General features: G+C 41.6%; 7 non-coding genes across 7 annotated transcripts; all 7 read left to right on the plus strand.

Annotated features, from left to right (window-relative positions):
• The first annotated feature begins 94 nt into the window (after nucleotides 1–94).
• On the plus strand, nucleotides 95–168 carry trnan-guu (transfer RNA asparagine (anticodon GUU)). Its single transcript has one exon. It is a non-coding gene; the product is annotated as a tRNA-Asn (tRNA).
• Nucleotides 169–1,016: 848 nt separating this feature from the next.
• Nucleotides 1,017–1,090, plus strand: trnan-guu (transfer RNA asparagine (anticodon GUU)). Its single transcript has one exon. It is a non-coding gene; the product is annotated as a tRNA-Asn (tRNA).
• A 757-nt stretch (nucleotides 1,091–1,847) lies between these two features.
• Nucleotides 1,848–1,921, plus strand: trnan-guu (transfer RNA asparagine (anticodon GUU)). The gene has a single exon. It is a non-coding gene; the product is annotated as a tRNA-Asn (tRNA).
• Nucleotides 1,922–2,424: 503 nt separating this feature from the next.
• trnan-guu (transfer RNA asparagine (anticodon GUU)) lies at nucleotides 2,425–2,498 on the plus strand. The gene has a single exon. It is a non-coding gene; the product is annotated as a tRNA-Asn (tRNA).
• A 1,615-nt stretch (nucleotides 2,499–4,113) lies between these two features.
• Nucleotides 4,114–4,232, plus strand: LOC133004044 (5S ribosomal RNA). The gene has a single exon (XR_009678325.1). It is a non-coding gene; the product is annotated as a 5S ribosomal RNA (ribosomal RNA).
• Nucleotides 4,233–4,847: 615 nt separating this feature from the next.
• trnan-guu (transfer RNA asparagine (anticodon GUU)) lies at nucleotides 4,848–4,921 on the plus strand. Its single transcript has one exon. It is a non-coding gene; the product is annotated as a tRNA-Asn (tRNA).
• Nucleotides 4,922–5,979: 1,058 nt separating this feature from the next.
• On the plus strand, nucleotides 5,980–6,053 carry trnan-guu (transfer RNA asparagine (anticodon GUU)). Its single transcript has one exon. It is a non-coding gene; the product is annotated as a tRNA-Asn (tRNA).
• Nucleotides 6,054–26,932: the final 20,879 nt, after the last annotated feature.

The following is a 26,932-nucleotide window of genomic DNA, read 5'->3' on the forward strand; positions in this document are numbered from 1 at the left end:
AACTCAGGTGAAGCATAAATTACTCAAAGTGGTTCCCTGTCGAAATGTAATTTATGATTTGTATATATATGGTGGATAACATCGTGCAGAACATGTCTCTGTGGCGCAATTGGTTAGCGCGTTCGGCTGTTAACCGAAAGGTTGTTGGTTCAAGTCCAACCAGGGACGATATTTCTATTCTTGCTGGAACAATGATTATATTATTATTTCAACTACCAACCTGTCTGAACTCTAATCGCATTAGCAAATCTTGTCATTTGCTTCAAAATGTCACTTTGGATTTAGGCCAATCACGTCCATTCTTTCCAGCATGTACCTTGATGACGTACAGTACAGCTACTGGAGAAGAGCCCACAAACTTTTCAAACGGTCTATCTATCAAATCAATAATCAATTTAGATACAGTGGCCGTGAGAGTTCCACGCACTGCTAGATAAACATTTTCCAATATATGCAAATATACGTGGCAATAAAAAGACTTCTGATTCACAAAATGGTGAATTTACCCTTTATAACAAGTCTCTGTGGCACAGCACAGGAGCGACGTGATTGACCTAAATCTATCTTTATTATTATCAGTCATAAATCTGCCTTTCAAAACCTTCTTTTTTATTTTTTGTAAATGAAGTCAAGCTATATATTAATTCAATACTAAAATCCTAAACAATAAAGCACTGAAAACACTGAATTAAAGTATCATCTATATTTTTTTATTGAGTCATTTCGGCTTGTCGTGATCTTCTGGCATTATCTGTTATGTTAACTGTCCTGTTATGTCTGCTTTGTTAATTGTTTATGCAAACAGTCAAGTGACCGGACTGTTTACGTTAAACAACCTATTTTTTCATTCATCTCTGTTACAGTAAATACTCACTTCCAAAGGACGCCAGTCTGTTGTTTCTCACTAAAAGATTCAAATATCTTGATTGTCATCACACTCAGGTGCAGTGAAACTGTAAAAATCTTCTGTCTCTGTAGCTCCAATTCAAAAACTCCGGTTAAAAACTCATAAACATGTCTCTGTGGCGCAATTGGTTAGCGCGTTCGGCTGTTAACCGAAAGGTTGTTGGTTCAAGTCCAACCAGGGACGGTATTTCTATTGTTAATGGAAATAATGATAATATAGTTATTTCAACTACCAACCTGTCTGAACTCTAATCTTATCAGCCAATCTTGTCCTTCGCTTCCAAATGTCACATTGGATTTAGGCCAATCACGTCCATTCTTTCCAGCATGTTATTCTATGACGGACAGTACAGCTACTGGAGAAGAGTGCATAAACTTTTCAAAAGCTACATCTATCAAATCAATTATTAGTTTCACACGGTGGCCGTGAGAGTGAGAGTTCAACGCACTGCTAGTTAAACACGTTCAAATGAAGAGGTGAAGTACAAGTAACTCAAAGTTGTTTGCAGTCGATATATTATTTATTATTCGGTCAGGTTATGTTGGATTTGAAATACTTTCCAGCATGTTATTCAATGACGTACAGTACAGCTACTGGAGAAGAGTGCATAAACTTTTCAAAAGCTACATCTATCAAATCAATAATCAATTTCACACGGTGGCCGTGAGAGTTCAACGCACTGCTAGTTAAACACGTACAAATTAAGAGGTGGAGTACAAGTAACTCAAAGTTGTTTTGCAGTCGACATATGATTTATTATTTGCTCAATTTATGTTGGATTTGTTGTCAAAAACAAGTCTCTGTGGCGCAATTGGTCAGCTACAATAGAAATACCGTCCCTGGGTGGGCTTGAACCAGGTGAAGAACAAGTAACACAATGGGATTTTCTAGTAGAAATGTAAATTTTTTTTTTATTTTCAAACCATTCGATTTTCATGAAGTCTCTGTGGCGCAATTGGTTAGCGCGTTCGGCTGTTAACCGAAAGGTTGTTGGTTCAAGTCCAACCAGGGACGGTATTTCTATTGAAGCTTGAAAAAGTGAGAATATCATGTGGACATCAACTTGACTGAACTCTAATCTCATCAGCATATCGTGGGCTGTCCGGTGTCAGATTGGATTTAAACTCATCTGTCCTTTCCTGTGTGTGATTGGATGAAGTACAGCTACTGTAGAAGAGTACAAAAAATATGAAACTTCCGCAAATAGCTAAAACAAAATTGCAAATGATTATACATTTACAAATTGTGTGAAAGGTTTTGAAACCGGAAAGGAGTCACATGATTGGCCTAAACCCAATCTGACACTGGACAGCAAAACCCATGATTGGCTGATGAGATTAGAGTTCAGAACGGTTGGTGGTGGAAGTCCACAGGTTTGTTATCAGTGAGTCCAGCTACAATAGAAATACCGTCCCTGGGTGGGCTTGAACCAGGTGAAGAACAAGTAACACAAGGGGATTTTCTAGTAGAAATGTGAATTTTTTTTTAATTTTCAAACCATTCGGTTCTTTTCAGAAGTCTCTGTGGCGCAATTGGTTAGCGCGTTCGGCTGTTAACCGAAAGGTTGTTGGTTCAAGTCCAACCAGGGACGGTATTTATATTGAAGCTTGAAACAGTGAGAATATCATGTGGACATCAACCTGACTGAACTCTAATCTCATCAGCAAATCGTGGGCTGTCCGGTCCGGTGTCAGATTGGATTCAAACTCATCTGTCCTTTCCTGTGTGTGATTGGATGACGTACAGCTACTGTAGAAGAGTACAAAAAATATGAAAATGCTCCAAATAGCTAAAACAAAATTTCAAATGATTATACATTTGCAAATTGTGTGAAAGGTTTTGAAACCGGAAAGTATGGATGACCATACATGACAGAAGTATAAATAAATAAATGTAGAAATAAATACAGAAATAAATAAAAAAGGAAATAAATAAATTAATACGTTAATACCAACAGAAATAAATAAATGTCTTCCACATTTATTTATTTCATTCCCTCATTTCTGTGTGCTTATGCTAATGAGAAAGGCGGGTCTAGCCGCAGTATCATGCAGGATTGGTCACAGGAGTGTAATGATCCAGCCCTTCTACTTCTGCCTTTCAATGCTGACTGAGTGACTTTGTAGAACAGTGGAAACAGTGAAAACACAGAGTTTCTCTGGTCACATCTGCTCAGAGATCAGCTGCCTCATGCCAGAGCAGAAGCTGCAGCTGGTTTGTACCGAGCTGGAGATTCTGCTTCCTCCTGCTCGCTCCTTGTGCTCCGTAGAACACGGGACGTGACGCTCACAGTCAGGATTACTGACACCTTAATCATCCCAATAAAAAATAACCTAAACTAACCCTCTGAACTTGAACTAGTTCATTTTAAGTGTGAACCGGCTCAACATTGCAAACAGCTACTGGACACCAGTCAGCATTGAAAGGCAGAAGTGCTGGATCATTACACCCCTGTGACCAATCCTGCCGAGACTGCGGCTAGGCCCGCCTTTCTCATTAGCATACCAGACTGAAATGAGGGAATGAAATAAATAAATAAATAAATGTGGAAGACATTCATTTAGACATTTCTGTTGTTATTAACGTATTTATTTATGTATTCATTTATTTATTTCCTTTTTTATTTATTTATTTATTTCTGTATTTATTTACTTTTTTATTTATTTATTTGTACCTATGTCATGTATGGTCCTCCATACTATGGGAGACCGCCTGGGAATACCAGGTGCTGTAAGCTTTTTCCAATTTTCTTTGCAACCAGCAGAGGGTGCTGTTGCTGCTGCTTTACAGGAGAAACGTCTTGGAAAGAGCAGAAAAGACTGGCCATCAAAGAAACAAAGGATATGGAACACACACACATCATCGCTGAAGGAAGAGAGTGAACATTCAAGTGACTTTTGATATTCAAACCACTACTTTATTCATGTAGTAGTAACATATCATTCTCAAAATGTCATATTTGAAGAGAAGGATGAAAGAGCAGCGAGTTTACTCACCATTAAAAGGAGAAACAGTATGTGAAACCAGGACATTATCACTAAAGACAATTATTGAAAATTGTAATGATTTTTTCTTGCAACATTGTGACAAAATTGCACCTTGAGCTTCTCTTTAAAAACCTAGTTTCAATGGTCACAAAGCGACAACAGAATTCACCATGGTGGTGGTTCACATGTTTAAATAAGGTATTGTGACTTGAGTCGTTCGCTTACGGCCATACCACCCTGAACACGCCCGATCTCGTCCGATCTCGGAAGCTAAGCAGGGTCGGGCCTGGTTAGTACTTGGATGGGAGACCGCCTGGGAATACCAGGTGCTGTAAGCTTTTTCCAATTTTCTTTGCAACCAGCAGAGGGTACGTCCAATCTTTCCAGCATGTTATTTGATGACGTACAGTACAGCTACTGGAGAAGAGTGCACAAACTTTTCAAAAGCTACATCTATCAAATCAATAATCAATTTCACACGGTGGCCGTAACGCACTGCTAGTTAAACACGTACAAATGAAGAGGTGAAGTACAAGTAACTCAAAGTTGTTTTTATTCGCACATATTATGTTGGATTTTGCATCAAGAACAAGTCTCTGTGGCGCAATTGGTTAGCGCGTTCGGCTGTTAACCGAAAGGTTGTTGGTTCAAGTCTCAAGTTCTTACAGTTTCATCCCAATGGATCGATCAGGATGATCAAGTCTTATTTTCATCCTGTTTTCGCCACATGTGTTTTATTTTTATTTTAAGTTTCATGTTTAACAATCACTGAATAAAAAGAGTAACTTCAAGATTCTAAGATCTTTATTGTCATCACACTCAGGTGCAGTGAAACTATAAGAAGGTTTTATCTGAGACTGAACAACCCGGCCGAAGAACAAGTAACACAAGGGGGTTTTCTAGTAGAAATGTGTTTTTTTTTTTCATTTTCAAACCATGTGTTTTTTACAGATGTCTCTGTGGCGCAATTGGTTAGCGCGTTCGGCTGTTAACCGAAAGGTTGGTGGTTCAAGCCCACCCAGGGACGGCTTTACTGTTATAGTTGGAAACACTGATACAGGCTTGTGGTTTGCTATCTGTTGTGAGATTGGATTTAGGCCAATCCCATCATCCTTTCCATTGTGTGTTTGTATGACCTACACCTACCGGAAAAGTACTTTCAACCTGCTACATCCTCCCCCTGCAAAACAAATCATCATTTATCAATTTGATACGGTGGCTGGGAGAGTTCAACACACTGCAACTTAAAGAAACACATGCAAATCTAAAAAACTCTCTAAACCTCTTAATGTTTTGTCTCATTTAAAAAAAAATTACATTCACAAATTGTATACAAGTTCTCATTAGATTTATATGAACTTGTATTATTTCCATTATTACAAATTTTGAAATCAGCCATGGCAATTTCTCATCCTACCACAAGGTGTCGATCTTGCATCATTTCTTTTAAGGGAAAAAAAAAGGAACACCCTGGAAGTCTGTCTCTTTGTCTCTTTCATACACACCACCTGAGCCCTGTGTATATATTAGGATGAACAACGAAAAGATATGGGACTGCTCTGCTGTACAACTCTGTAGCTGCTTTTCTCCTCCACAAAATCCTCAAGTTAAAGAGTGACTTCCGATAAACAGCTCATCAGATGCAATCAATATATGTGATTCCTGTTTGTTTTTTTTAGTTCCTGAGTCAAGCTTTGGCCACCAACCGGGACGGTTTTATTGTAGCTGGAAACAATGATAATATCATTATTTCAACTACCAACCTGTCTGAACTCTAATCTCATTAGCCAATCTTGTCCTTTTCTTCCAAATGTCACATTGGATTTAGGCCAATCACGTCCATTTTTTCCAGCATGTTATTCGATGATGTACAGTACAGCTACTGGAGAAGAGTGCATATACTTTTCAAAAGCTACATCTATCAAATCAATAATCAATTTCACACAGTGGCCGTGAGAGTTCAACGCACTGCTAGTTAAACAAGTACAAATGAAGAGGTGAAGTACAAGTAACTCAAAGTTGTTTTGCAGTCGATATATTATTTATTATTCCAACCTGTTATGTTGGATTTGACAGCGAGGACAAGTCTCTGTGGCGCAATTGGTTAGCGCGTTCGGCTGTTAACCGAAAGGTTGTTGGTTCAAGTCCAACCAGGGACGGTATTATTATTGAAGCTGCAATAAGAGAGATTATCATGTGGATTCCAACTACAAACCGGTAATATTAAATAAGGCCTGTCACTTTATCTGAAGTGTCACTCAAGACATTGAGGCAAATCTTCACAGAAAACACTGCTGTAGATATATACAAATACAAAGGTGGCTCTAGTGCAGCTACGGAACTGCACATGGGATTAAAAGTGGATGTTCTTCTTTGCTCTCATTACCCGGGGCCGTCTCTGTGAGGACAATCCACAGTGACACTTGCTTTCGGTTGCGGCGTACGGGACCCAGGGTGCGCCTCAGACCTCTGGGGAGAGAATCAGTCAGCATGAGAGCCCCGAGCAACGCAGATCCATGAGTAACGACAAAGAGGCCTCCCGACAGACTGTGCACAATAAAGGGACAGTTGTACTCTTCCCTCTCTGTGGGATTTCCAGCTTACTGCCAGAGCACAGTTTGTTTTACAGTCCCGTGAGAGCATTATGATTTATTTATCTTAGGAAAGAGGAACTTCTGTGTGTGTGACAGTTTGCAGTAAAGCTGGTGTCTGGGTGAAGGTGGCGTCCTAAAGTCAACTTTTACCCTGATACTGACAGCAGCTGCATTATAAGTTGGAACTTTCCCTGTGTAGTAAAGTGAATGGACAGTTAAACATTACATCCAGATGTGACGGTTGAACGTTTGCAAAAAATGTATTTCAATCATTTTCCACAACAGCCCCCAGACTTCTGCAAAGTCTTTCCACAGGAATAAGGAACCCGGCTGCAAGGATTTGCTTGAACATTAGAAAGGAGTAGCAACAAAACAACACATTTTGTTATCTACTAATCTTGTGATTATTGGAAAATCGTAAGAAATGTTACAATGGTTACATTCATCAATATCATTATTTCAATAAGATAAAACACAGAAACAGCAAATGTTGCTCAGTGAACGATTCAAACCCAAATAGCTGCAGGTACATTTTCCGTCAATTGACTAATTAATTTTGTGACTGATGTTTTTAGGTGTAAACAGGACCACTTCTGATGTTGGGTGATGAGACATGAATCATAGTCTGTATGTCTGGTTCATCTGCCAGGTATTGGATGTGGCTGAGGTCAGTGCTGTGTACAGGTTCGTGAAGTTCATCAAGGGAAAACATGAACTTATTGACCCTGCTTTGTTCACAGGTGCATCGTCATGTTGAAACAAGACCAACCTGTTGTCTTACAGGAAGAAGTGCACCTAAAAAGTTACAGCAAAGGTATTTGGGGAGTTTTTATTGATATTTCCATTGATGATCACAAATAGATTTGGAAGATGGTGCCAGAGAGTGTGCACAGTCCAGGATGTATAATACAGAACTTATAAATCCCTGGTGTATTTCCATAAAACCTTTGTCACAACTCCTCTGTCAAAGGTAAACATATCCAAAAATAATTTAAAAGACAATCGCCGGTAAGCTGACGTTCGCTGCAGCCCAATTTGTATGAGGACAACACTGGAGCCACTATATTACTTTAATAAAAACCCAACTCTCACCGGAAGCCAATTTGAAATACCAGGTTCAGAATATGCAGCTGTAGCATTCTGTATGAAATCACATCTTGGCAGTGAATGCAGGCGGAATCCATTATTCACACGGAGACCAACAAAGCAAGTAACGTCGACCTCGCAGAGTGACATGTGTTCTCACCCGGCCCCTGCTGCAGCATCGGTGCCTGTGGGCAGACAACCTGCTGTCTCTCCAGCCACATGCCACCCCCCCACCGACCCACAATGCCTCTCTCTCCACTGGCGGTGTCTTCACACCCAGAGTAAAAGCCCTGGACCCCCAGCCCGCCACCTCACGCTGTGCAAAGACACAGAGCCTTTGGGGTTCCTCTGTTACAGACGTGTGCCGGATTATACACAGGCCAAACTAATGCACACCCCCCTTACCCCCATTACATCTTTAACAACTCCCCCAGTCTCAGCCCACTCCCTCTCCTCTTCAGCAAAGCACTTCCCAGCTGCTGTCATTTGAATATGAGGGCCCAGCAGAAGAAAGGATGGCATCTGGCACACGCCTTGGAGGTTAGGAAAAAGAAAGAGTTAAACTGCTCCTGTCACGGAAATGTTCTGAAACAAGATTAAGGCTCCTAAGGGTAAAATGGAGCCTTAAATACGACGGGACAAAAGACAGCACAAGGAGACACTTGGGAAACAATCAATATCTGAGCTACAATCAGAGGACGGGTGCTTGGAGTGGACACACACACACTTTGCCCCACAAATTGGAATCATGAGTAAAGGAAAGCACAGAATATTACTGCATTTAGTTATAAACGGAGGACACGTTAGTATTATGCATTGTGTCATTACTTTATAAAGGATGATTTCAGCTCAGATTTATTGAGCTACCTGCCCCCATCTGGCCACTAGGGCTAATTACCATACAGATGATCACAGGGTTCAGAAAGATCCAGTTCTTCCCTTCATGCTACTGGATTTATTACAGTCGGGTTTATTTTTACAGCGTCAATTTCCGGATGTGATTTCCCTGTGTCTATTGACGTTTTGTAGAATTATAAGCCCACGTTTGTGCAGTGAGATAAGCAGACGGCTTCAGGCTGAAACCAAAGTTAATGAAAATGCAATGTCTGCGGCACAAGCAGCAAATAAAGCCACACAGAAGTTTACAGACAATCATTAATCTCAGTCTTGATAGTTTCATCGTGACCCAGGGCAGAAGTATGTGTTATTCAACAGAGAGCTCCAGAGTGTTGATGAAACTCCAGATAAGAATCACGTTTTCTTGGTTGTGTGCGAGCAGCTGATAAACTTCACTTGACTCCGCCAATTTATGTGCTTCTATGATTCTGACTTCACTCCAAAGCTCTCAAGAGGAGTTTATATATTAATAGAAACAAGATGACTCCCACCCTAACGTGTCATGAGTTTACTTTCGCTGAGTGAGAGATTAACCCCCCCCCCTCTCCTCCACCCATTCGCTCTGTGGTCATCGTCTCCCCACGGCCAAGGTAACACGAAGGAATCAGCACCGGGAGAGTTCAGAGAGGTCAACAAGTGGGTGTGGAATGCAAGTGTTTCCCACGCGGAGTACCTCGACACACAGGCCCTGAGAAAACATGTGTCAGGCCTCAGCACAGCAAACAGGAATTCACTGAGGGCTGCTGAGTTTGAACCAATAGGGCCGCAGCGTCAGATCCTTCAGGAAAAGTATGAAACCAACAAAACGTGACTGTTACATTCTGTTTGGTTTTAATCAAGACTGAAGCTCCAACCTGAACGGCTATTTAGACCACTTGGGTGGGGGTTGGGAAGAGATCACGGTTTGGGTTTAAGACAAGTACTTCATTTAGGTTAGAGGCCCTTTGTTGTCATGGTTGCAAAACACATGATTAAGGTTTCAGGAGGATTGTGGTCATGGTTAAAAGAAACTTCAATCAGCCTCACACGGGAAACATACAAAGGTCCTGTGTCTTCTCGACTGTTGCATCTAACATTGTCCTTATATGCACACTGCTCTTGAGAAGGCAAAGTCTGTTCTTCAGGCGTGAGATCGGTTATCATCAGGGTTTAAGTGTCTAGATAAGCTCAGGTGGCAGCGTTATAATGTTAGAAGGCTGTTTATTGTGTATGTGTCACTCAACCGCCATCTTTGGAATCCTAGACTTCTCTATTTATCTTTTGTCTTTGCTTTATAACGTCTCTGGCTGACTGACATGCTCTGGTGCTCTCTACAGTAGATGTGATATTGGCCTTGTTCAACTGTCACAGTGAAGCTGATGCATATGGATGAGTCTGTCGACGCCGACTGTCTGAAACTGCATTTCTTTTATTTTTATCAGAGCCGAACCACAAAGTGACGCCCCTGATGAAACTCACCCTAACTCACTGACACAAACGTTGCTTTTTGTAGTAATTTAAAACCTATCACGCTTTTTCATGCAAAACGAAAATATTAAATAGGTTTAAAATATAAAATCTGTAATCTGAAAGTACTCAGTGGATTCAGCAGTCAGTTTCATGTTCAATGTTCAAGTATTGCAAGCTGTACCCAAGTACAGTACTTATTTATGTAATATACTGTTTTACTTCCCACCGCTGCAGGGGAAAGTACGATGAGTGGGATGGAGAATGTTGTGAGAGCTGTGAGAGGGGGAATTCTGTGGCTTTAATGCGGAAACATGGCCACACACACACACACACACACACACACACACACACACACACACACACACACACACACACACACACACACACACACACACACACACACACACACACACACACACACAAATGTACCCCACTGCGTCCTAGGAAAGAAAGATCCCCATGTGAACCACACTGTGTTTCCTATGTACCTCTTCTGGCAGAGCGGATTTACCACAACACTGTCAGAACACATCAGCTGCAGGAGCCTTGATGGCTTCCACACTCGGGCTCTCGCAGCGTCGCCCTGGAGAGACACCACGGCCCTGTTGCTTTAGTCCTGCGCCCAGCGACCCATTCAGCCTGCCTGGGTCTCGGCGCATCGCAGAGGGCTCCCTAACACAATACCCCCCCCTCAGCCTAATGTGGGGGAAGAATGATGACGTGCGCTATGCATTATCTGTGGCTGCGTTTGGGAGAATGAACCAAAATAACAGAGAGGACAATGTAAAAAAGGTTTTTATAAAAGACTCGACTGGTGGAGCTGGAGCATGAATGGTCTTGAGCCCTCAAGCTACAGACTCTGCTTTCCAATGAGAAGATTAATATCCTGGGAGTGTGACTGGATGACCTCATTGTGCTAGAGAGAGCCTCACCATAACATATAATGTCTTCTTTCTTCTAAGTGCAGTGTACACAAAGTGGCCCACTCATGGCCCAGTCAGTGTGTAAGAAGACCATAATCTTTAATTTCCAGTTAGCAAATGGGTTAATACATTACAGGTCTTCACTTATAGAAACCGTAATAGTTAATGTTGCCATGGAATCCATTGAGTTACACTGCAGGCTACCACTTAAGGGCGATATTTATTCAAAGTTTATTAATATTAAACTTGTTGTGAGTCCAAATTGCATCAAATTCTCCCACTGCCCAACCTTGGCATGTGTATTCTTTAACAATATTCAAGTGTGAAGCTGATAAGAAGAACGCTCCTCAAGATATGCAAGCAAAAAACAGATAGACAGAGATTCCTAGAATTATTAGATAGATTAGCATGTGGCAGTTTATCACTGAATGTAGTAATGGATCGATTCTGAATAAAACTTCGGCAGTTCTCTGTTGCGTCTCTTTTCTGTTATTTCCAATGGAGGGTTTGTGGACATTTATTCTCAATGGGGACTGAGGAGAGGACTGCTGCTGGGTTTACTGGTTAATGGCTGATATAGCTTCCACTGCTTTGCTGCTTTGGAACAGTCATGCACTATTATTATTTCCAATCCACGTGTTGTATGTGCATTGATAATGCATTTTCACTTGCACTCTCGTTCACGTGTCCCTCACACCTCGGATCAGGTCACATTTCATCCTCAGTGTGCGTTTGTATCTGTACTTTTGTCTGGTCAAGCACATTACATTTTCAGCCTGATCCCCCAAAATGCATTATTGCCAGGTGCAAAGGAAATATGAGAAACATGACTGTTTAAGGACCTATTTCTAAAAATGGAAAAAATGTCTGAAGGGACACATGTGAGAGACCCCTCTCGCCACAGAACAAAAAATTGTCCGGCAACACTGGCTAGGTGGCTCAAATGTGTCCTGTGGTTTCCTTTTCGCAGGGCTCCGCCGCCTGTCAACAGCGTGAGAGTATTCTCGGTCGTCACCTGCTCTTCAGGAGTGAATGTGCGTTGAGGAGCACATGCGAGCTGTGAATTGGCTGCCAGGGTCAGAGCTGGAATGCAATGACAACAGCATGAGAGAGAGTGAGAGACACACAGAGATAAAGACACAAGCACGTCGCCCGGCCATCAGCGGCCTTCCCACACAACCACAGGTTCAGGGTTACGACCCGTCTACTTTGCCACTTTCGACTGCACAGCAGAATTGTATATCACTCAGCTCAGCCTGGGTGTCCACCGAGGGGGTTTTCTGTGGGAGCAGATCATTAGCGGGGATTAGGCAGCTGTTGGTTGGGGGAATTTGAAGCGTTTTTGTCTGCAGGTGACAGCTCACGAGAGGGGAAAGTGAGACATTAAGAGTCTGCTCATGGTTACTGGATGCGGTGTAATGACACCAAACAGCAGAGGGACACAAATTATTTTATGTTGTTCAGCTGCAGACATCACAGGTCAGACTTGGGGTGAAACAGGGTAGATTTACACATGCATCCCAAAGGATCAACCAATGAGAGGGTGCGATCAGTCAGGCTCAACAAGTGACTTGGCTGGAAATAAATGCTGATCATCATTTTAAAACATGCTGGTTCAGTTTGTTACACATGATTAGGATTAGGTTGAGTTAAGATTAGGGCTCCAAACAATTATTTTACCGTGGTATTGATACAAAACCACAAAGATTGTCTGATCTGTTTAAGGTTATGAAAGAAAAAAAAGCGTATCTAAAACAAAAAAGCAGAAAATCCTTCAATTTGAGAAGCTGGAAACAGAGAATGCTTGGCATCAGGCCGGACTCAAAATCCAGTTTTCCACTTTTATTCCTCCCTGAAGCGCTTCCAAGTTTGGAAAAGGAATCTCATTTCAGACGGTCTGCCAGAGTCATACGTGTATTCTGTGTTGGCTTGTTACAGCTCTTTATTGAAGCTAGATGATGTTTCACAGAATAAATATTTAAAGCCAAGATTCCATGTTTACATCCTGTTCATCAACTGGAAATATCTCAGATGATTTATGCATCATTTTTTACACACAGTTTCCAAAACGTCTGTTTCTGGTGTCTTTGGAAACTTTATGAATAAAGTTCTCTGTGTTTTAAAGTGGCTATAATCAATATATGTTTTTACGATAATGATGTTTTGAATGACTATGTGAAGGAACTAAATATGATTAAAGTAGAGACTTTTTACCTGAATCTGCAGCTTTCATCAAGTTCACTTCATTGTTTATCACTCTGAAGCAAACCTTACTGTTTTGTTTCCCTGTCATCAGCCCATAGAGTTAGTTTTGACACAGAACACAATAAAATTTACAACAATAGACAACAATAAACAACAATAGACAGACACAGTTAGTGACAAGCTGGTGAATAAAGTTGAGAATTTAGCATCTTAAGAGCTGGATCTTTCCCTCAGGAGGTGGTAGAGACCAAAACTAGAGCTAAGAAGAAAAGACAGAATATTATACTTTAATCTCCACGTTGTCCTGGATCTGTAAAAGAGTTTTTAACAAGTTTGAGACATCTACTCAAAAGGTGATAACTTTTTGTTCACAACATCTTTCCGGTCTAATAAATCTGTTACTGCAGTTTTGAACAATGTTTGTCTTCACATAATTAATTTGTTATCACAGGGACTAGTGTGGCTAAACAATCGATAAATTGTCAAAGTTGTTGCTGATTGATTTGGGCTTTTCCCCTGTGTTCAGGGTGAACAAATCAGATGAATAATAAACTGTCAGATTTGGATAAATGCCTGATCTAACATTGCCAGCATGAAAATACTGACACGTGCAGGGAAACACTGTGAAGTTCTTTTTCTTCCCTTATGAAAAGTTTGCGCCAGAGGGTTAAGAAGGATTTGCGTGCAGACAAACTGATGCAACTGTTAAGCATCATCTTCAAATCACACATCATTTATCTGAGGTGTGGCGATGTTGAGAATGACCGAGAAAGTAGAAAAAGAAAATCACAATGAAAGATGTTTGGGAGTGGCTGTCTCACAACAGCTTGACAAAGTTGAACGAATACAGAGCCATTGTTTGCAGGCTTGGGAACAGGACTCCTGTGGGACAGCACATGAAAACAGGGACTGGGATCAGGGCGTTTGGGTTTAAGCTGGCATGTGGTTCTCATTGCAGCAGCGGAGTGAGTGATCATTGTGTACTGGTGCTTTAACTGGCCTCGGCCTCGCACGTGAGCCGATGAAAACCACATGCTCCAGTGTGATTGTGTCCACGGGCTCGTAAAAGACGGCGCTCCGGCTGAAGAGCGGCCCCCGGATCACACAGCCGCACAGAGAACCTCTTTGCATCTTAAAAACCTCTCTTTTTTTTTCTATCCACTCGCTTGGCTGATGCAACGTAGTACAACTCCCACATTGGGAGCATTTCCCCTGACTCAGGGCTTTGGGAGCTGATTTATGGTATAGTGCTGTTGTTGAAACGAAACTACAGGAGTGGGACTTTGTTATTTTAAAAGCCCTCCTTGACGTGATGTTCCAGCAGAAATCAGAGAAGAATGGGAGTTATTAAGTGTAAATTATGGTACAGTATACACACGGAAGAGTGACTGTCGTGGAGTGCTTAAAGATGCTTTACAGAGCCACCATCAGTTTAAATAAACTGACCTTTACTCCCTGCTCACCACTATTCATGCTGCTTCTTTCCACCTCACTGTCTGCATCTGGTTTACATTTCCACAAGTATTTTTCACTGTCTTGTGAATACAGATTTTCTGTAAACAGTGGAGCATCAGAAGATCTGCTCTCCGGTGACCAAATGCTCTAAATTATAAGACAAAGGTTTATAAAAATGACATATTTATGAGGGATTAGACCTGGAGACTTCCTTTTCTTCCTGAGGCTGTCAGGTGATTGACAGAAAACTCATTGTAACATAGTGTGTGCGAGCACCGACACGAAAACACACAACGCAGAAGCAACAAACCACTGCTGTGACACTGAAACTGACAAAATCACATTAACCCTTCATGTCAACTGTGATGGATTGTCTACTGTGGGTAAATCTGAGAAAATCCTAATTTAAAAAGAAATGATTGAAATTGACTGTGCTGAGAGAAACAGGGTAAACAAAACCTGATGTCTGGAGCTTTTCTGAATGTGTGCTGGCACATGCGGGGAAAACTGGAAGGGGAGGAGCTAACTTTATCCGAGGTTCGCATTTGTATTTGTTGCCCTTTCCCTCCCTCACAGTCGCTTCCGATGAATTCAAGTAATCCAAGTACAACTCAAATACTCAAACTGTTTTTTCATGAGTTTTTGCTGTCTGTTTAAATTTAAAGTTGGCAACAACCAAAAGGGAAGCCACAGTATTTTGATTGCCTCCTGGTGGCAGTATACTTCATAAACCCTGTCTCCTCCATGTTAGCATATAGGACATGAAACAAGTATGCCCAAATGTATTCCTCTAAAGATCATCTCATTATTATTTGATGATAAAACGTGATGTGGCGTCATTCTACCGGTCGAGCAGGTATATCGGATTCCACCGCTCCTCTCCACCATCACAACTTTGCAGACTCTGGCACCAAGTGAAGGCACCAGCACAAAATGGCTGCTCCTGTATCCTGCGTATTTTGGCCACATTTTTGTACAGTGATAGAAAGAGGTCGCTTTTTTGTTTTAATACACTTTCAGTTAAAAGTTGTGCTCGGCCATTAAATCTGACATCATATGTGGATGTATCGTTTTCTGTAATCAAATTGAAATAGCTGAGAATCTTTCCACAGAGCGTACCTGTATCCCTGGTTGGGATTCACTGACCTAGAAGGGCGATAATACATTTTTTTTTTTTTTTTCTCCCAGGTTCTTCCGTGCTTACAGATAAGCTGCACTGTTGGTGTATTGTGTTGTTTAACGCTGGTGGAGTAGCTCCACCACAGTGGTGTTTGCTGGTGTGGATGCTTCACCCTGGAATCTCTGCAGCCTCACACTGAGCCACTGTGTCTTATCTCCAGCAGCCAGGACGCTGATTACAGAGAGACTGTACAGGCATGCACATGCATCCTGCTCTGTGTCAGGGACAGTGGTGCATCTGCCTCCACAGCACCACAGATATATTCAGAGTCGTTATTATTCAATGCAGTAGGTTAGTGAGCAGAGCCTTGCTGCAGTGTTGGACACTGATGGCAACAGCTCATAAGAAAAGAAAAAGCTGCCATATACCTTTACTAAAGATATGTTTCCTTATGTACCGGGAGAATTCAATATTAGAACATATTTTTATCTTTTCAATTCATATTTAAGCTTATTTTCTGACCTCAGAAAACTTAAAATAACTCTCCAAATCTTTGTCTAATCATGAATCCTAGATTGATTTGTTTCATTTTCATTGAAACATCTATCTTGAGATCTCGAGGAACGAGTACCATAGAGGCAGATTTACGTCACGCTAATGGGATAAGAAATCCTTTGGAGTCAGTGAGTCAGGGGTTTTCACTTTGGCGTCAATGTGTCCCTAGAGAATACAGGACTGCTATTTCTGAACCTCTGCAGCTGTGGCATGAAGCGGCAGGAAAGTAAGTCTGCCTTTTGTGAAGGCCATATCTGTTTCAGGGGAATGTGACATCAGGGGCAGACAAGTAAGAGAGGGCCATGAATCTGACCCGTGAACTCACTGTGTGGCTGCGGGTTAAAGAAGGATCACCGCTCAGAGTTCATGGACTGCACGAAGAGAAAGCTCACACACAGGTGTCTGCCTGCAGGCTCCACTGACAGACCGGCATGTATGTTTTACATGAAGAAAGATTACTAGTGCAAAAAGGGTAAATGCATAAATACAATAAATGTCAGGGGATAAAGAGATGTATACAAATGCAACGCTTGTGTTTACCAGTGAGGAGAATGGAAGATCCACTGTTATCAAGAGCTTCCAGCCACCTCCAGGCTTAATGTTTGTCTCATCAGCAGATTTGGCTCGGTCGTTGATCCGCAGAAACAGAGCTATTTCCAAAACCCAGCATCAGCCTTCCATTAGGACTCCTGCTCTCGTATTTTTTTTTAAATTAAACCGAATCTATATTGTGCTCAGAAATAATTACAATCAACTGCTCAAAACTGAAAGGAAGCAAATTAAATCATTTGTCGTTCAGACTAATGGTGATGGTGCTGGTTTAAACAAAGAGGAGGTGGGAAGTGGAAGAGATAAATGAGAACATCAGCTCGATTGTGAAAACTGAGAGTGGTTAGATCCCAGATGCGTACAGAATGCACTGGCTGTTCACTTACTTCTCTAAATTTTCAGTGAAAATCAGTATATCCTAACAGATACTACTATATACAACAAATATAATAACCCAGGTTGCTCCCATATGTGTGAATACTTTGACATGAACTAACTTACTGAATAACAGGCACACAGAGAATAACTATATTTCATTTTTATTTAAATAATTAAATGATTAAAATAAATGGTTTAATTACCTGACCAGGAACTTCTGTTAAATTTCACTTTACCTCTTTGTTGAGCTAATAAACTCAAATATTTGTAAAAAATGTGATTTTATTGTTATTCCCACACCCAAACATTTCGACATAGATATCTGTCTCTACACTGACAACCATCAAGACAGTTGTGACTTTGGTATTAGTATATGTGGAAACCTTCAGCAACACAACAAGAACATTGGGTGAACGTGAGGACGACTGTTTGCAGCAGATGCAGCAGGTTGAGAAAAATGCAGCAGCACCTGTCTCTGCTGCTGCTGCACAGGGGGTCGTGACCCTGAGACCACCAAGAACTGCAAACACTACAAGTACAGGAGTGAAGTGCATTCTTCTTTACTTCCTAATTCAGTTAAAGCTGCAACATTTAACTCATAACAGTTTTGAGCAATTGTTTAAGAAAAAAAACGTTTTGAATGTTATTATTTTCATTTATCAATTAATAAAGAAAAATTAGATTTACCTATGCAGAAACTAATTGTTAATTACAGTGTGAAATGTGTTTTGAGAGGGTTTTAAAACCTTATTTTGAAATGACTTCAAAACACACTCCTAGAAGTCTTATCAGTTAAAAAAATGTTGTGACCTGTAGCTAATCCACCACAGAAACTCGACTTCCTGCATTGCACCAGCTCGACAGCTTTCTAACAACGTGATGAAAAGGTGAAGCGTTCGATGAACCCTCAAGTTTTTCCTCTCATCAGCTCTGAAACAAAAGCCGCGATCCATCACAAACTTCCTGTTTGCACTGCAGCTCAGTTTACGTGCTTCCTGAATGGGCCAGAGGACTTCCCTCACTTCCCCCTGGAAAGGCTGAATCTTTTAACAGCCCTCTTATCTGCGCAGCACACCGGGACACTAATACGGCCTCAAGATTCAACGGTGCGCGTCTACGTACACACACACACAGAAATAAATAAACACACTCATCACATTTTTAGAAAAAGTTAAATATGTTATGTGTGCACTGTGGTGATGGGTCACTGAGCTGACCAAAGCCTAAATTGGCTTTTATTCTTCAGGCCAAAGAAGCTCAATGACCTCAAACACATGCAAAATTGGCACAAAACAACCACAGGAATCCAAAATAATCTTTATAAAACAATAGATTACCGAAAAGAGTCCACAAAACAAACCCAAAGAGATGAAAAATTACCAGAAATTGACACAAGGCAAAGACATAAAGGCAAAACAACCATTATATTACCCAATATACTCCACCAACAAACACAAAATGACCAGCAAGAGGCACAAAACAACCGAAAAGAGAAGCAAAGTGAGTTTAAATCGACACAAAACACAGAGATGCAAAATTGACATAAAAAGATATGTAGAATGGGAGAAATAAAGAGACACAGGCAAGTCTGGGGAAACTGTATTGAAAGGGTGAGGGGCCTTTTACCGGTCTGTACCCAGGGGGACATTTTCTCATAATCTATCCATGCTGCAGCTCCTTTATGTTTTGACACTGACATATCACCACTAGGCGGATGAAGCTCTCCCAGTCTGGGCTGCTCGGTCACCAGTTGTTCACTTCTGCCTGCTCATGGTCTCAGTGGTCATTTGCCATCGTAGAGACCCCGTGGCCTTTGGGGCCACCATGCAGGGAGGGCTTCAGGTCGGCCAGGACCACCAGTGGCGTCCCCTCCGCAGCAAACTCAGTCTGGAAAAATGTCCCTGCGAGAACAAAATGTGTGTGTGGTATAAAGGTGCTGATCTTGTGTGTTAATCAGGGGGTGAGAAGTGCTGAGGCAGCTCATAAAGCCTAATGTTTCAAATCTGCCTTAGGATGCTCTGTAGCAGGTTATAAATACTAAAGCTGGCGAGATGATGAAACTTAAGCACTATCTCCAACTTCTAAAGTTTTGGGTCTCATGCACAGACAGACTTTGCTGCTCCTGTGCTGCTGCAAACAGGAAGATAGCATCCCCTCTGGGCTTTAATTGGTGGCATGATGTTTAATTTACGAGAAGGCCGCGGCTCGTGTCGGCGCTTTAACGCTCAAGTTAAATGTATCGGAGGTGAAAAAGCAACTCCTGTACTACATGTCAAAATGTGTTTGCCTCAATTATTTAACTCTGGAGGTTGGATGACATAAGTGCCGAGCAAAAAAAAGCACTTTGAGAGAGAAGAAAGTCAGGCTGGCAGCTGCAAACATGAAGCTGGTGGGTTTTTTGTGTGAAAGCTTGTCCCCTGCTGTCAGCCTATGAATTGTGATGTTATTCAGCAAGACCTGCTGCACTTGGCCTGAGTGCATGTGGAGTGGTGCTTCACAAAGAGAGGTGATCTGGCAGCTTCCTCATAAAAGATCATCATTCTGGGAAAAGCATGGAATCACAGGATTAATGACGTGTCGGCCATCGTGAATTATCGGAAATTTAAATGCCTAAAGCGATAATAATCATTGTACCCTGACCCAAACCACACTGTCTCCACATTAGTTGATTGGACATGGGCCAAAATAAAAAGTCGAAATATGATGAGACTGAGTTTGATTTTAAAACGCCATGATGTGTGTGTATCAGGACCTCGAGCAAGACTGCACAAACTCTGGCTACAAATAATAACGGCCACACTTGAGATATTACAGCTTCTTTACAGTTCAGCCAGAGTAAGTGAAGGTGCATCATACATCTTTGTATAAAGTCTATGTGATAAACCTCAATTTGCCTTCATCTAAAGTTGTCTTCATTGATGTAACCTGAGTTTTAAAGTAAACTCTTAACCTTTAAAAAGCAAATGAGGTCCAGATGAGCAAAGTTTTCCTTAGTTTTACTGTTTGTGCATCTTATCTGGACATTGTTTACACTTACACAGAAGACGTTATTGTGGTTCAACAAAATAATTTGAAATCACAAATTTAAGTAAAGAAAATGAGGGATCTCTTTGAAGAAGATTCTATTAATGTGACTCTGTTTTGAGTGTTACACTGAACATATACAAGATATCATTGAATGTTTGTCATATGATCCTTTAGCTCCACATTTTACCTTGGATTACCAGGAATCGGGTATATTTCAAAATTGCAGGTGGGGATTAACCCCGAGGTGGAGTCATTATCTCCTCAATCCCAATCCTGTTGTTCTCCACTTCACCTGCAGATTACAGGGCCGCAGCGCTCATGTGAATCTGTCTTTTGTACTTAGCTGCAGAGGTCATCTGCCGCCGGTCGGCCATTACGTAAATCTCATCCACATCGGACACAGGATGTAAATCTCTCCAGAGAGAATCAATAAACTCTCCTGGGTGAAGCAGACCAAGATTTGTGGTATTCACCATTTTTCATTGGGGGTTTGTTGGAAAACATATGGTTGCTTCCCCCTGACGCAAGATGTTTTCTTTATGTTGTCAAAACAGCAGCAGAGCACCAGCAGGGAGACAACCCCCCCTATTTCTAAGAATGGGCATACAGCTGGGGTTAAAGGTCGCCGCCCTCCCTGCCAGTCAGAGGAAAGGACTGTCAACAGCCGACTGTGTCCATCTGTAAACTGAACAGCTTAGGTTACGACTCTTCATCCCGCTTCCTGTCCTTTATAGTTCAATGCAGCTTCATGTTTTCAGTGGGAGCTGCTGCTGAAGAGAGGTTTTTGAAAGGTTTCCGCTCTGTTTCCGAGAGGTTCCATGTCGGTAATAACTCATGCACGTGTTTCGCAAAGACGGCCGCGCGTGTGTGTTTTGATGACACTGACAGAAGCTGGATTGAGTCACGTGCAGAGAGTGAGTCACCGTGTCGACCTATCATCTGTCTTTATTTCATCTGTCAACACAAAGATCATAAAGACAGTTCATGACCTTCCAACATCCAGTCCGTCATCCTCACCTGCCCTGAAACGCTCGGCGCCCTCAGATTTATTCCCACTCAAGGCCATTACAACGTTATGGCCTAATTTCTCACCACCTTTTGACAGATGACTTACTGGTTTCATCAGTGGTTAGCAGCCATCTCCAGATCCTCTTCTACCAGTTTGTGGCAAGGATCGCATTGGTTTTATTCATTGCACGGACAAGTCCTGTGTTGAAATATCCACTGAATTGTAATTTAGGAATTGGTTTAATCACCTTATTTGTGAAGCCAGTTTTCTGACTATGACCATTGCTAAGATCATTTTGAGGGGACTCTTCAGGTGTAAAGGTTGAGTTCAGTACAATTCATTTCAGTTCAATTTTATTTACATTTGAACGGGAAATGAGGGAAACAAAAGACTCTTACTTACAACAAATAATTTATAGTCGCAAAAAACAAATAGTCTGTCTTAAATAAGGCATGTTAAATACAATTAAAATATCTATATATGTATATTTTTTTAAATCTCCCCTGGACATTTTGCTTTTTTAATTTTATCTGCTGAGGTTTTGACATGTCTGAGATTTCTGCCTCCACCCTGTTTGTGAAAATCTGCATGACCCTCCATACCCTGTTTCTGGAGAGATGTTTTTCTGTTGAATTTAAATGTTTTATTCAGTGCCTCATCAAGGAGAAGGAATTGCACACATATTTATATCTTAAAACCTTCACGAATAAACCCCAAACTATCTGCAGTCTTGGTATTGTTTGCGTTTCCTTCTTACTTAATAACCTGGTAAACTTTCTTCAAATTCTCAACCTGCACAATATTCACTGTTCCAGAAGAAAGAGTCTAAGATGAGAATGACCTCATGCATCCTTGTGTATACTTTCCCGACTAAAGATAACCATCTGAGTCAGTCATAAGCATGTTTCAAACATCCCACGTCAGCTGGCATTAGCTGTGCCTTCCTCCACATGTACGTCCTGTCAGTGTGACACTGTCACAGACGCGTACATGAGTTGGGAAGACGGAGCTAATATTACCAGGGCAAAGCGTAGCTGCATCTAAAAGAACATGATGGAAACGTGAGGCGCTCTCGCTGACGTTCTCCTCGGGGAACTGTCACCGCTACATACAGCGCAGCCTCTTTGAGATAACACATCATTATCTATTTTTACTCGTCTTTACAAAGTCTAGTCTGTTATTGTGTATGCAGAGCAGAGCTGCGGAGGAGAAGGGACACAATTTCCTTTGCTTCTGTCTTAATCACATCATTAGCATCTTCACTGCTGATTGCTAAGGATAGTCACTAATTCCTGTTCCGTTCTGCAAACTGCAATTGTAATTTTTGTATCTGAATCCAATGCAGGTTTCCTTTTTTTTACCTCTTTGTGTATCTTGGTTTAATTTAGTTTAGTTTAATTAGTCACATGTAGGTTACCACAGGATCAGGGCACAGGAAAATGTGTTGGATGAGAAAACGGGTCGACTCGGCAGGAAGATCCCAGTGCTCTTGGCAAGAGAGATGTTCTACAAAATTCAAAGTTCTCCTTTAAAGAACACGGCTCTGAGATTTCTACCTCCATCAAACTACAAAGAAAGTGGATGTAACTTCATTTGTACAATTCACAGATGGGAAAATACAAAGACTTTGCGATAGACCTTTTCAACACAAACCAAACTATTTACATTACCAATTAGACATCTAAGTAGATCTTATTAGTGCATTAAAAGCAGTTTGATATTGGAGATGAGGTGTTACGCTGCTGTCTCCTCACACCGCGTCGTCACCTCCTACTTTCTTCACGGGAGTTTCACAGAACAAAGACAAAGTTTAATCTACTCTGACTTGGAAAATTGGAAGAGTGGGAGAGCACCTTGCACTTTCAGCTCCATTGTATCCAGGCTCTGGGATCACAGCCAAGCGCTCCCTGAAAAAAAAGGAGATTTGCTGATAAACGGTTCCAGTGGCGTATCATAGGTGGCCCATGGATGCAGGCTGAAGGTCTCCGAGTGTTGACCGTGGTTTAATGTTTTACTCTTCCCCCGGCTGTAAATGCCTGCGTATACATAAGAGGAATGTGTGATTCAAGCGCAGCAGCTTCGACAATGACGCGGAGGACGTTGGAGTCACCGCAGTAAATTAAAAAGAATGCAGGAATGTTGAGTGCAGGGGGATGAAAGCCAACCATGGGGTCAGTTTGCGATGTACACACAAGCTCATTGAAGGATTTCTGAAGTGTCCTTGAGCAAAGCACACATCGTCCTGGACCAGTGACCCTGCACTTTAAACTCTCTGAGGTGTCGTTTCATAGACTGATAAATTGTATGATTCACACCTCCTTTGTGCACAGTGCTAAGGAATTTTTACAATGAGGAAACCAGAGTGATACAGATTTATTATTTGAATACCGGAGTGGAGCAGATATGAAAAAACCCAGATGCGGCTTATATGGGACCACACTTACAAAACAATAATATGCTTATCAATATTTTTTACATTTATTGCCATATTGTTTTATTGCTCTGGGACTCTCAGAAGGAAATAAGCTCTGATAAACAACAGTTTTCTTCCTTCTATCACAAAAACAGCACAAAAATTAAGTCACCACCTAGATTTTAGTGGTACCTCATAACAGATATTACTTCAGGGCACTTTCCATGTAGAGCAAATCTACCACACTATTTGAAAAATTATCCCAGCTTATTAAAAGTCAGATTCTTCCCTCAGGAGCTGGTTGAGACCAAAATGGAGCTAAAGAAGAGTGAATATTGACTTAAAACTTTTCAGTTGACGGGAAAAACAAAAATGAAATGGATAAAAAGCTACTTTTTGCTCAAATATTTGCCGCAGCGACTTTACATTTATTTACATTCATGTGTTGCTGCCCATCAAAAACATAGTTAATTTATCTAAAATTTGCCTATTTCACTTTTTTAACATTACTCTATAAATCAATCAAACAGAAGACCACACTGCCCCCCTCCCTAGTAAAAGCACATTGAAAGACTGAGTTTTTGTTTGTACTGAAGTACATTTCGAGGGCGATACCACAGCTCAGCTGAGGAAAACTGTGAATTATCTACATCGTCAGCGACCACAAGTCTTTGAGCTGAACTGAATGACGTGATTTGAATCAGTAAATTGAGAATAGTTAAAACCCTAAACACAAATACCACGGTTACGCCTAATTAAATCACTCTTTTCTACAATAGGGGTCAAATTCCCACAGCATTCCTCAGACCACTTTACAACGGTGGCCTCGGCTGCAGTGAACGAGCACCGTGCTGCAACAACACGTCTTAAATGTATATTGTGTTTATAAAGAAAACAAAGCGGGACCTCCAGCCACTGCTTGGTCAGGGTGTGGCGGACGTCGCCCTGGTAAAGTGCCACATTCATTTAATCCGCTCCATGTGTTTGAAACCCGACCCACTGACTGGGAGTGCGCGGCGCAACAGGACAGACCGGCTTGTTTGTGATGGAGTGCTCCCCGGTGACCCATCAATAGAAAGCAGAACTGCTTGATGAACATTTTCTTCCTCCTCCCCCCATGACCTGCATCCTGGTCTGCTCGTGCATGCAGAGTCCAGGCAGGGGCCCATGAAGCAAGACACCACAGGGGCCACAATCCAGGCATCAGTGCATTGCATGAATATGAAATTACAATTTTTTTGGACTGAGAAATAAATTCACCATGAAGGCAGGTTAGAATTTGAAATGCGTCAAAGTAAAGTTCTCCATTTGTCTTCTCACTAACTTGGACCGACACCGTCCCTGAAAAATGGATTCACACAAAATTACAAGATTACAGATTGAAGGTTTCAGTGGGTTGCTGGACATTAAGGAAAATAACCCCCCTCTCCCTTCAAATAGGAGTAATCAACCAATCCCGTGCTGCTCTCACTGATGTCTGCCTTTTCCCACACATGTAATTACCCAGCTGTATTTGGCCAGTATCATTTTCATTCAGCGGCGCAAATTAGCAATAATCACAACTCTGAGCGTGACAGAGAAGTTTCAGCTGACCAATCAAGACAACAGTTCCAGATCCCGCAGACTCAGAGAACCACAGATCCTTCTATCAGCGTCGGGTCCCACGTGGCTGAGTCCTAATCAGAACCAGGCAGACTGGATCAGGTCCCACATGTGGAGGACTGGATTATAAAAGCTGTGAACAATTAACATGCATGAGGGTCTGCCCTGCCTGAGTGAGAAAGGAATGGTATCTGCTTATGTTAATTTCTCAGGATTAATTTAAGGAGCTTTTAAGGGCACTTCAGTGGGAGGGATTTTTAAAAAAATTTTATTAGAAGAGTGACACTTTTCCTGCTTCCTGGAGCCAAGTGAAAAAACATAAAAATGTACATCCAGCGATTCGGAGTATGTGTGAAATGAAGTCTTTGGTGCCACATCACAACAGCATGCTGGGACAAACAGAGACGTGCGTGTGTGTGTGTTTCTATGTGGTGTTGGCTCAGGGTTGTGCTGGCGCCATGTTTTGGCCCCATTGCTGCAGCTCCAGATGTTCTCTCTCTCTCTCTCTCTCTCTCTCTCTCTCTCTCTCTCTCTCTCTCTCTCTCTCTCTCTCTCTCTCTCTCTCTCTCTCTCTCTCTATGAAGGACTGCTCAGCTCACCCCAAGGAGGAGGATGAGGAGAGCTCTGCATCGAGAGGGAGGGGAGACCGCTGCTGGGGGATTGAAACGTGACCTCCTCCTCCTCCTCCACCTCCGCCCCGTCGTCCTTAATGCTCCCTCCATCCGCCCTGTGTGACACATAACTCACTGTGAGGAGTCTGAGCTTTCAAGCTGACTGTATGGACATCAACAGAGGAGGGAGGAAATTTAATGTGTGTTGGGATTATGAATATTTTCTTTGGACCCCTCCTTCGACTTAGAGGAATAGCGGAACATCCTCTCCACAACATGTCAAAAAAAAAGTAAGAGTAAGAAAAAGTAAAAGTGACAAAGAATATTTACAACTCAGTTATATTAATGGGACAACTTACAACAATTGGAAACTGCAGAACAGTTAGTGGTAGTTATATGGATAACAATGTTGTTCAACCCATAACCTCAAGTCTGAAATATCTCGATAACTTTATGATACATTGCCATTAGATACCATTCATACATTCATGGTCCCCAGAGAATGAACCCTGCTGACTTAATGATGCCCCTGACCTTTTGGTCTAGCACCTCCATGAGATTGACATTTGTGGATTTGAGTAATGACATATAAACAAGACTTGCCATGAAATTCAATGCACACATTAATCTCTCCCCTGGGATGAATTGCCATTACTTTGGTGATTTAATACAATATGGATGTCGACTCTTAGTTTGAATAAAAAGTTTCATGCTCACTCACAATGCTTGGTCAAGTGTCTTAGTTACAGTTGAAATACCTTCGGATCAACGAATGATGTGTTTGTTCTGGAAAGGTTGTTGCTTCACGATCAGCAGAATAAATGTGTATCTTACAGGATTACTTTGAATGATGCTTAAGCTTAACTCTTCTTTTTTTGTTGTAACAGAGAATAAAATAAGGATGGGGAAACATTTTTAATGAATGAAAATGTTGCAGTAGATACACTATAAGCTCTCACACATTTCATTTATCTCGACAGTGGGAGTGCTAAACGCTTGGCGCTAGCATGATAGTCCAAATGGGACACACAACGTAGCCAACTTTCATGCTAAAGTGCCGTCCAAGCTGTCCACCTGTACTTGAATTAATGTGATTTGATTGGCTAACACCTGCACTTGAGTATTTGTTCATGATTACAAAAAGTCAATCTTTTCAGCAATGATG

This window comes from Limanda limanda, chromosome 6 (genome assembly GCF_963576545.1).
Source record: "Limanda limanda chromosome 6, fLimLim1.1, whole genome shotgun sequence".
Classification (NCBI taxonomy): Eukaryota; Metazoa; Chordata; class Actinopteri; order Pleuronectiformes; family Pleuronectidae; genus Limanda; species Limanda limanda.